The sequence below is a fragment of the Aquarana catesbeiana genome, linkage group LG01 (genome assembly GCF_042186555.1).
Source record: "Aquarana catesbeiana isolate 2022-GZ linkage group LG01, ASM4218655v1, whole genome shotgun sequence".
Lineage (NCBI taxonomy): Eukaryota > Metazoa > Chordata > Amphibia > Anura > Ranidae > Aquarana > Aquarana catesbeiana.
This window is the reverse complement of record NC_133324.1, coordinates 880,167,918-880,180,067: the sequence shown is the minus strand read 5'-3', so window position 1 is coordinate 880,180,067 and position 12,150 is coordinate 880,167,918. Positions and strand designations below refer to the sequence as shown.

General features: G+C 41.9%; 1 protein-coding gene across 1 annotated transcript in view; it reads right to left on the bottom strand.

Annotated features, from left to right (window-relative positions):
- Positions 1-12,150, bottom strand: part of LOC141117680 (TBC1 domain family member 14-like) — a 234,523-nt gene that overhangs the window by 163,407 nt on the left and 58,966 nt on the right. The window lies entirely within an intron of this gene.

Genomic DNA, 12,150 nt, shown 5'->3' with positions numbered 1-12,150 from the left:
TGTGTGTTTTTGTTTTGTTTTTTGTCCAAGCTTAATTGAACAGGCTGAAGTCAGAAGATGATTGGCTACCATGCAGAGCTGCACCTGATTTTGCACATTCAAGTTTTAGTAAATCAACCCCAGAGTGTCCTACAAATGTGCTCTTGATCTTTGTAAGGAGTGGCTGCCTAAATTTTGAATTGAATATTTTTATTTTTTTACATAAAGAGTGACATTTTTCCTTTAAACCATTTTTGGTGGTAGAAATGATGGCTTTTTATTTTCCTGTGAAAGTGGCCTGTATTATAGAGCACTTTGTTTGGATTGGATAATTGGGGCATGGTATGCTGTAGAGTTTGATCAACCTGTGGCCTTTTACAGGCTTTACTATACATTTAAATCTTTAAGGGTCAAGTTCAAAACATGAATGACGTATCAGTGTTGCTTGTAGCTATCAATCAGTCTTGCTATTATTTACTAATGCTAGAAAACATATATATGTGTGTGTGTTTGTACACAAGAGCATAGTGTTCATACATTTCTACCTATGTAATGGTAATTGCATTTTATACACCCAACTCGTACAACTGTGTGCAGCTAATAGACATTAAAGGAGAACTCCAGGCAGACTACTAAATACCAAATTACTGCTAAAAGATTTGTAATTCTGTTCACTCAGTATTGTGATATATCCAGCCTAGACAGTGCAACTAAATCCTTGAGGATTTTTTGGAGTTTACTAGTACTGCTAGGTCAAGGACCTACCCCTGACCTGTTCATGGGTCAGTAAGGAGCAATACCACACTACTAAGGTCATGATGTGCCTTTTGCTCCCTTCTCTGTCAGCAGGCTCAGTGTTAGAATGTCAGTACAGCAGTCTGGCTCAAAGTGCTGTTCCTCATTTTCCCTGTTTCTCATTTTCCCTGTTTGGCAGGGGATTGTATGAAGCAGATATTTTATAATACCTGGATTGAAAACTATTTTTAATTTTATTGCATACATACATGCATTAAATGTTATATTTTATAGATGCCTGGAGTCTAGCTTGCAAATAGTATACATGCCTGTTAGAGTTTATTGTATTTTACACCAATTAGGCCCCAATCTTCTCTTGTGTGTTATAGCGATGTGACTAAAAGCTTGTAAATACCTGTCCATCACACTTGTATGAGCCTATTGGGCGTCTTTTTTTTAAAAGATGTTGGTGTCGTCCTATTTCCGAGTGTGCGACCAAACCATACCATCTCACAGCTGGAACGAAATAGTCGGGCTGCGCGTCACTCAGCCCTTCACTGGAAGCTTTTTATTCTATCCATAAATACAAAGGTTCCTCTGATTCGCGGAGTCAAGAGAGGTGGGCTGATGGAGGAGTACCCGCTGTCAGAATACAATAACCCAGTGGGGAGGAGTCTGATGTCCACCTTGTGTGGAGGGAAGAATCCAAACTGATCCATGTATGGCCACACTTTCCCTGGCAGGACAACTGGGGCCTCTTATGCAGGGTGTTTTTTTTTTTTCTCCTGGGGGAAATCTTTAACACTGACTGAGCCTGCTCGGTGAGCCCCTGTAGACTTTATTGGGACTGTACTCCTAGTGTCTGCAGCCTTAGTACAGCCCTACTCACATCTGAAGGCTTAAGCCAGCCTTAGATGGTTTGAATCTCAGCCGGTTCAGCAGGGACTGACTGTGATTTGATCCATCTATGGGCAGGCTGATTGTACCCAGGTTGATCCATCGATTCTGACTTGGGTACAACAGCACGTTGGATACCGAGCATGTGATTCTTGCCAGTGGCAATAGCTCCGCAGGAGGAACTGTGTTGATGGGGGGAACCCATGTTTGCAGGAAAAAACAATTGCATAATCTATGGCATGCCCTACTGTTCAGGCACAACTTGGGCTGAAGATCATACTCTAGAGCAGGGATCTCCAAAGTACGGCCCTCCAACTGTTGCAGAACTACATGTCCCATGAGGCATTGTAAAACTCTGACATTCACAGGCATTATGGGAATTGTAGTTCCTGAACAAGTGGAAATGATGCCTAGTGCTTTAAATGACACTGGTACACACTATTAAGGGATATACTTTGTTCATATTTCAAGTGCCAAGTATCTCTAATTGGAGGGTCTAATTCTCTAGCCATTGCAAATTATAAATATTAATGATCCTTATTTTAAGTGGAGGTCCACCCTAAAAAAAAAAAAAATTGCATAAAACAATGGAGGAAAAAAAAAATGTTTCTGACTCACCTGAAATGGCTGTTGCTAGGCAGTCTTCCTAATCTGCCTCTTCCTACGCCACGGTGATGTTCAGTCTTCTCCTCCCCGCGTTGTCGTCTGGGGAGTGGGGCGCGGTGTGTTATGGGAACTGTGTGTGTCCCACAACACATCGCGTCCCATTCACAAAGCGTTGCGCGACTCGCGCATGCGCAGTAGGAAACGGGCAGTGAAGCCGTAAGGCTCCACTGCCTGTTTCCCTTAGTTAGGATGATGGTGCCGGGACCCGAGGGACGGATCGACCTCGGGCGGCCGACATCGTGGGCACTCAGGACAGGTAAGTGTGCTTATTTAAAGTCAGCAGCTACAGTGTTTGTAGCTGCTGACTTTTAAAATTTTTTTTTTTTTTTTTTTTTTTCCCGGCTGGAACCCCGCTTTAATTAGATCAATGCACAGTAACACAACAGAAACCAATCGTCAATGTCCTTGCATCTCTAGGCTGTTGTGAACTGAAATCTGGTTGGTGGTTGTTGTTGGCTGTGGTTAAGTATCTAAAAAAAAAAAAATGTCTTTGTATATAATTGTATATTTTATGTCATGCAGACATCATCAAGAAACTGTGAAGGAGTTATATGCGTAATATATTTTTTACTAAAGTTGTAGATGGCTTATAGAGTGCCTTGGAGGAAGGGCATGTTGGTTCTTGTAGTGCAGGTGACCATTTCGTTATTTAAATTCTAATGTGCCATGTGCATTTTGTGGATGATGGAATTGCGTGTTTTTTTTTTTTTTTTTTGTTTTTTTTCTTTGCCATCTTCAGGTTCAGTGGGCAATTTGTTCACTCCTAGGTCAGTCTGCATTGTTTGAGTGTTTGGCTAGGCCAGATCAGGCCTAAGATGCAAGTAGACTGTACAATTACTGTGTAAACATGAAGAGGCCTGTCTTCACCCAGATTATAAGGAAGGGTTAGAACTTTTGTCAGCTTTTTATTTCGAAGTCTCCATATCAACTCTTCCTTGTATCCTGGAGAACTCTGTAAAATTTCACAGCTGTCACTAGAATGGAAATCTCCCAACAGGAGCGGATATCCTAGTGACAGCTGTGAAAGCCAGGATTTCCCTGACTTTGGGAAAGTGCCAAAGGGGACAGACGTCAGGAAAACTTATTTGTTCTAATCTTTCCTCAAAGTTTGGAAACTAGAAATAGGTTTGCAGACTGAATTACATTCCACTTCTGTCAAGACTTAAAAGAGAAGTATGGGTTGGTTTGTTTTTTCCTAATCGTACTTGCCTAGTTGGATGCTGCATCTGTCCCCCGCCGCCTCTGCACTGAGAGCCGATCAATCGAACATCGCCGATGACTCGGTTCTCACAGATCCCCAAGAGGAGAGCCGCTGACTATCAATCAGCAGCTCTCCTGCTCTGCTCCTCCACGCTCACTGTAGCGCTGAGCTGTGGAGGGGTGGGGAGCGGCCGTCTCAGCAGGCACCTGGCGGATCCAGACTTCCAGAGTCGGGATGACGCGGTGCCTGGACTGATCTTGGTGACGTCAGCAGGGAGCAGACTTCAGACCGCTCTCTGCTTAAAACGGGTCACAGGAGTGCAAAACGAATTGCACTTCTGTCACCCATAGGAGAAGTCCAGCCAAACGAGCCCAGGCTGGACTTCTCCTTTTTAAAGAGAAGAAAAGTGAGATGCTCATAGAAGCTCTAGCTATCCAGATCATACAAGGTTGGCTCATTACAAAGTTGTGGTTGATACTCTGTGTATCTGGGCATTACTACTTTACTCCTGAGTGGGTTTTTGTTTTCCATAATCCGTGCATTTAGTCCTGGAAACCACACACATTGGTTAGACATTAGCACAAAATTGTATCTTTTTAGTTGAATATTTTTTTAGGATAGAGGAGATTTAGGTTGTATATCCTAGCTTTACTCTTTATGTAAATTTGAACTTTTTTTTTTTTTTTAATGCCACCATCTATGCACCCTGTGTGCCTTATGCATGAGGGCCTGTGTACATGGGCACTTTGATTCTGTTCTAATCTCTCCTTGGCTTCCTTTGTGGTTATGCAAATACGTAGGAACTGGTGCTGCCCTTCAGATTTTATGAAGGTTTTTATGTCAGTATTTAACCTACAAAATCTGGTGGTCTCCCAGCACTGATGTACACAGTCATACCTGTTTTGGGGTACAGTGAGTTGTGGCACCAAACCCATATCTGGTCTTGTTGCACAAAACCTAGCTGAGAGCTGATGAAACCCTGAAGGATAAGCGCCTACAGCACCAACATGATCAATAAGGTCAAGGATGAGAACTGTGATATAGATATTTTATTTATTTTCTAATATTTATTGCTAGATTTTATTTTTAAAAGTTATGCAAGCAACTGATGATTGATTTATACATGAAAGGTGCCAGTCCTGATTTCCTAGTCCAAAATGGGACACACGTGGCAAAATGTTTTAATTTTAGATTTGTCTTTTCTTATCGGGAAAACTGGTGTCATGTTGGCCATAAAATCAAGGCTTCTGATTTGGATCTAAATGCTCAGACCACTGTAATGCCGCGTACACACGGTCGGACTTTATGGCAGACTTTGCCCGGCGGACATTTCGACGTACTTTACGACGGACTTTCTGAATGAACGGACTTGCCTACACACAATCCACCAAAGTCCGTCGAATTCGTACGTGATGACGTACGACCAGACTAAAACAAGGAAGTTCATAGCCAGTAGCCAATAGTTGCCCTAGCGTGGCTTTTTGTCCGTCGAACTAGCATACAGACGAGCGGACTTTTTGACCGGACTCGAGTTCGACGGATAGATTTAAAACATGTTGCAAACAAAGTCCGCTGGAGCCCACACACGATCGAATTGTCCGACGAAATCCCGTCTGCCGTAAAGTCCACTCATGTGTACGCGGCATAAGGCTTCATGCATACTGTACTCCTTTTGGACACCTTTTTTTTTTTTTACAGGAGAAAAGCAGCTTAAAAATGCATGGCCACGCATTTGAGGTTAATGCATTCTGTTGGCCAGAACATTCATTTATTCTGGCCATTAGAATGCTTATGTGCATTTTTTTTTTTTTTTTCTTTCTGCCCAATTGCTCCTCTTCTGAACGAGCAAGTTACATTTTCTTTTTTCTTTTCTGCCTCTTAAGTGCCTATGTGTGCATGAACACATAGGCTAGCATTGAGGAGTGTTTTAGAGGCGAAAAAATATAATTAAAAAAAGTCCAAACGCCTGTGGAAAAAAAAAAAAAAAAAAAAAAAATTTCTTGGTGTGGTGTGCACGAGACCAAAGAGCTTGTGTGTTTTGTTTTTTTTTTTTTTTTTTATAGTTCATGAACAGCGCATATTGGGGAAGCACCCAACAACTGTAAAACGTAGATGCGCTGTACCACTATACCAACAGACATCAGGGCTAGTTAAACAAAAATGTTCATACTTTTATAACTTCTACACTATAGAATACTGGTCTCCAGAGGCAGACATGATCCATTTTGTTGCACACTGGTGCCACAGCACTTGTAACACAACCTGACATGCCTAAGGGAAAAATGTCATGAGAGACTATTGAAGATGCAAATTGCCTGGCTGTCCATGCCCTGGAACAAGCATGCAGCCAGGACTTTTGAACTTTTTCTGATTTTCCTAATTTATGTACTTGTTATGGATCAAAAACCTGCGAACATTTTAATGATCAGCTTATGATCCAGACACTTAGCACTTCCCTTCTGGGTAGTTTGCTATATTTCCTCTCTTGACTGCCTTCTTGAAGTAAGCTGTTCTGATTTCCTCAAGACAAACAGATTTTCGTGCTGTTTGAATTTTGTTTTTTTTTTGGAAAGTTTCTCTTTACTAATTTCTGCCTGAATAGATAACAAAAAACATTTCAAATCCATTACATAGGAAGTGCTTTTTGGGAAGATCCTCTTGTCTGACCCGATGGAAGATATAACAAGCTCTCGTCGCCTTGGGCTACATTCACACTGGTGATTTAGGCGGGTGCGAATTGTATCTGCAGGAATCGGATTCCTGAGGCATCGATCAGCCGCTCAGAGCCACAGCAGGAATCTGATCCCTGCCACTGCAATTTGCACCGACCTAAATCACCGCTGTGAATGTAGCTTTACCCTTCCTGTTCTCTGATCAGATGTGCTTTGGACTGTCAGATACCTTGTTGTGAGTGTAGATGATCATAAAATAAAACAGCTGGCAAGAACCTGTGGGATGCTGTGCAAACAAAGGACACTAAGTTTTCAAAACTGATAGACTTGATCATTCTTTTTAAAGAATTACAAAGTCCAACATAATATTAAAGTGTATATAAACTCAAAAAAGTAATGTATTGCAGCTTACAAGTTCTTAGATGAGGCGGCTGTATTAAATTTTTTTTTTTTTTTTTTTTTTAAACATTCTCCAATTATTTTGCACCTGGACATCCTGCAAAAACACACTTCCTGTACCAGGCGGCTACACTCATTTTTCTATTGTATCTATGGAGGGAGCCATAGTTATCACACAGGCTGGGCTTTAAATGTGTTTGACTTTGTTCATCTCAAAAATCTGTTCTGTTCTTTTATAAGGATTTGTATGTAAACACATGGAGGGATTGTTTGTTTTTGTACATTGGGATTTTTAATTAGCCTTTGAGGACATTGATGCACAGCCATGTTTTTTCTTGTAATGTATATCTATGTATTTTAATTTATTTTAAAACTCAAGTTACCTTTTGATCTAAACCAGCAGTTTATGATGTGCATGTTGGGTCCTAGAATCGGATTGACAACATCTTCGATCTTTTAAGGGTACCAAGCAACTGGAACACTGACCTTTGGGGCTGCAAACCAAGAATTGGAATCCCACCTTCAAAGGAGAAAGCACCCCAAGTAGGATTACTTTCTATTTTGGGATTACACCCTTTTTAAAATAAAACTCCACTTAAAACCTGCAAATAAAACCCATTTTGTGCAGACACTACCTACCTGTAAATAATGTTATTTTGGTGCACCAGTTTTTTTTGGTTCTGTGAGTGTCCGCTGTGTCATTGGACTTCTTTACCCTTAAGAGTGAGACTTCATTTCCTGAGCCAGCATTTTTTTTTCCACACACCCAACTGAACTATTGTCTGTGGATTATATGGTAAAACATCCTCCTTGTCCCTTTTTATTCTAGAACTGATCAGCCTGTTCTCTAAAAGAATTAACATTTTTATATATGCAAACTCTGTGGTTTTTCACACACACTGCCTTTTTGTGAAGTTTCCTCTACCTTCATAGTGTTAAAAGACAAGCTTCATATATTTGCACAAATCCAATTTTGTATAGTTTTTGTTTTTATTCTGTTCTAGATACTACATGTGTGTGCATTTTGTTATTACAGGGGACTGTAAAGGTTTGTCCAGCATGGTTGTATTATAATGTAGTTGGTCACAGGCATTCTGGAAAATAATTCCTCTTGCTGAAACTGGGGATTATTTCTGTATCAAGTCATATTGCTGTTGTTTTAATTTATTGTTTTGTGTATGATATGAATTCAATATCTTCATGATTTCCATTTTCCATGATGTAATAAATATGTTTCTGTGAAACTACAACTGTTTCTGGATTATTGCATCTCAAGTGAAGGAGGTAAAAAAAAAAAAAAAAATTGAACTTCACACTACCCAACTACAATTAATTATTGATGCCCTGATTGTTTACATGTCAAAATGGGGAAGAAACTTGGTAGTTCATGGAGTCCAGATTTGTCTTGGCTGTCATCTTGGAACGAGATCCTGTGAACGATACAGTGGCCCTTTTCTATGGACCTGGGGCAAGTCACCTGAAAAGATTCTGTGATCGCTAAAGTCACCTGCTACAATTCCTCTAAACACAAACAGTCACCTTCATTGGGATGAATGCACCTATGTGTCTTGTACACGGTGCGATAAACTGCATCTTGGTGTAATTTTTAATTTTGGTGCGATTTTTGCATTTTTTTTTTTCTGTTTTTTTTTTTTTTGGTGCGATTTATTAACTTTTTTGGTGCGATTCTTTGCATTTTTATTTGGATTTGGTTCACTCATATTCTGTATTTTGGGCTTGGACACTATACGCACTGTTACAAGCACAGGATCACTATACTATCATGATTCATGTCTGGATGTTTTATACACTAATTTGTAAGCCATTACATTTTTGGTAACTTTTAGTACTCACCTACTGGGGTGAGGTGTGATAGTGTAATATCTATCGCCTTTATGGAAACTGTTTTGTTACAATTTATTCCACAATAACACTGTGTCTTTTAATACTTAGCCACTATAGAGTGATTTGGTAGAACACTATTTGACATATAGGTAGCGCCACTCACCCCTTCACATCTTTCTTTTCTATGGACCTGCGGCATGTCTGCGTAAGCGTGTGAGTTCACAACAAACACTGGACCTATGTCATCCTCACCTAGGCGACTATTCAGGAAGTGAAATACAAAAGATATTATGGTTAAAGGGATTGTAAAGTCAGGTGGTTGTGTGGTGTTTTTTTTTTTTTTTTTAAAGACCCCTTTCACACTGAGGCACTTTCACCCCCAAAAAAAAAAAGCTGTCAGTTTAGAAGCGGGTCTAATTAATACATTCTAAAAACCTTCTGTGTGCAGAAGCCCCCCTAATACTTACCTGATCCCCAGCGATTTGCAGGAGTGTTTCAGCTGCCCAGGACTCCACTCCTAATTTGGCTGATACAGCGGCGCGATTGGCTCCCGCTACTGTCAATTAAAATTAGTCAGCCAGTCATGAGAGGGGACGCGGGCCGGGTCGCAGCTCCATGTTCTGAATGGACACAGAGAGCTGTGACTTGGCTATGGTGCCCCTATAGCAAGCTGCTTGCTGTGGGGGCACTCAAAGGGGGGGAAGGGCCAGGAGCACCAAAGAGGGATCAGAAGAGGATCTGGACTGCCCTGTGCAAATCCACTGCAACAGAGCAGGGAAGTATAACATGTTTGTTATTTTTATAGGAAAAAAAAAAATAGGACTTTACAATAACTTTAACTGCTTCAGCCCCAGAAGATTTTACCCCCTTCCTGACCAGAGCACTTTTTGGGATTCAGCACTGCTTCGCTTTAACTGACAATTGCGCGGTTGTGCGACATTGCACCCAAACAAAATTGACGTGCTTTTTTTCCCACAAATAAAGCTTTCTTTTGGTGGTATTTGATCACCTCTGCGGTTTTTAATTTTTGCGCTCTAAACAAAAAAAAAGCATCAATTTAAAAAAAAAAACTCAATATTTTTGTACTTTTTGCTATAATAAATATCCCCCAAAAATATATATAAAAAAAGTTTTTTTCCTCAGTTTAGGCCGATATGTATTTTACATATTTTTGGTAAAAAAAAAATCGCAATAAGCGTATATTGATTGGTTTGCGCAAAAGTTATAGCGTCTACAAAATAGGGGATAGTTTTAAGGCATTTTTATTATTAATAATCTGTGGTTTTTTTATTGGGACTGCGATATTAAGGCGGACACATTGGACACTTGACACTATTTTGGGATCAGTGCTATAAAAATGCACTGATTACTGTGTAAATGACACTGGCAGGGAAGGGGTTAACCACTAGGGGGCGATGAAGGGGTTAAGTGTGTCCTAGGGAGTGATTCTAACTGTGAGGGGGGTGGGCTACTACTCATATGACAGCGATCACTGCTTGATGACAGGGAGCAGTGATCTCTGTCGTGTCACAAGGCAGAACGGGGAAACGCCTTGTTTACATTCACTGGCACTTCCCAGTTCTGCGGCTCCGTGACATGATCAGCGGACATCGAGTCCTCGGGCACGGTCATGCTGTACGCGGCGGCTCCGCGCCCCTCCATTTAAAGGGAACATACAGGCACGCCCATTTGCCCACCACTGCCATTGTGCCAATGTATATGGCCGTGCAGCGGTCGGCAAGTGGTTAAATAGCTGTTAGCAAAATATTTTTAAACCACCTGTCGGGTACAGGATCAGTGTGCAAAAATACCACTTGGAGCAAATAATCCAAAATCCACCTAAATGGATCTGATCTACGTTCAGGTTTTGTGTCACGGATCCACCAATCCACTTTTCCATGTGTTTTTGTCATGTGAGGCTATGGCTCCGCTAGAGGGTTTTGCTACTGCTCATGTCTTGATACTGGGTGAGTTAAAGCTGAGCTACGGGCATTATTATTTCCATTCAGTGGGCTGTAGCCGCTTTGCAGGGGTTAACTGCTAGATTTTTTTCTAGGGTGAGAAGAGAGCCAACATATATTTAACTGATCCGCCAATCCTCTCAGCACAAGACCGGTCCCTGTGGCTCCTGCCCCGAGACCTACCCCCCCCCCCCCCCCCCCCAAATTCTCTGGACGTGAAGACGTCAGGTACAGTCCACTGCTGGGGAATGCCGTTTGCCACTGGAGTGGAGGATCAGGTCAGTACACACCTCTCTGACTGCCCCTTGACAAAACAAGCAGTTAACTCCTGCAATGCGGATATAACCCAACTGCATTGGAAAAAAATTAATTCCTGAAGTTCAGCTTTAAAGCCCAATTCCACTTTGGAAAGAAAAATAAAAAATCATTAATTGCAAAATAAAACAAAAAAAAAAAAAAGCAGCTTTTGCTGTAGAGCCCCACTCATACAGATCGTACTATGGTGTACGCCTGTGCAAGTGCCATTTTACCTGCACAGGATTGCACAGGTATTCCGTGGATCTCCATGCAGGCAATCCTATCCATGCCACCCGAATTGCATCTCTCTGGCCACATGGCCCAGGGTAGGCCGCTGCAGGAGCATGAGTGCCTGCGGTAATTCTAGCCAAGTGGCATCTATTACGCCACATGGCCCCAGGTAGGCCGTTGCAGGAGTGAGCGCACGTATGGTAATCCTAGCTGGATGTAATCTCTCACACCACATGGCTCCGAGTAGGCCTCTGCAGGAGCAAGCTGTAATCCTAGCCGGATGGCATCTGCCACGCTTCATGGCCCAGGGTAGGTCGCTGCAGGAGCGCGAGTGCGTGCGGTAATCCTAGCCGGATGGATGGAGCGAGCAGTAATCCTAGCCAGATGGCATTTGCCACGCTTCATGGCCCAGGGTAAGTTACTGCAGGAGCGTGAGTGCATGCGGTAATCTTAGCCGGATGGCATCTCTCACACCACATGGCCCCAGGTAGGCTGCTGCAGGAGCGAGCATGTGAGTGGTAATCCTATCCGGATGGCATCTCTCAAGCCACATGGCCCAGGGTAGGCCACTGCAGGAGTGAGTGAGCGCGCATGCGTTAATCCTAGCCGGATGGTATCCCTCGCGCCACATGGCCCAGGGTAGGTCACTGCAGGCTTTCCCCATGCATGTAGAGATTGTGCACACTGAGGTATGGCTCAGTTTAGACCGCTTAAGCTTTTTGCTGATAATTATCCTATGGAATTTTAAAAAGAAAATGGATCCTGCAATTTCTGTGCTCTACAGCTTACAGTTCCTATGAGGATGGTGCTTCCTTTTAAAGCAGTATTAACCCAAAAACAAACCTTTATTAAATTCCAGCTTACCAATTTTTAGATGTGGTGGCTTCAATTCAATTCCATTCTTTTTTAAGCTTTTTTCCCCCTTTATTAAGTAGCAGTTAGAGGGTTGAGGCAAACACCTTAACACTGATGGGGTGCTTATAATGGTCAGCTTTTATTTATGTATGTAAAACCTCCATTTCCAAAAGAATCACAACTGTTTGCTGTACAGTAACTACTTATAAGGTGTTAGCTGGAGTTCAGCTGCATTTGTTAGTCTAATCTATTTAAATCTGCTAGTCTAAAACATGTATTGAAATTTGAACGGTTTAGCAGGAACCAGCCCAATTTCAGAACATCGTTACCGCTATCTGTGCAATTAAAGCTGGTCTAACAGTCCCACTGGAAAACCAGAATTTGATCAGCATTTGCAGCTCATGACAGCAGC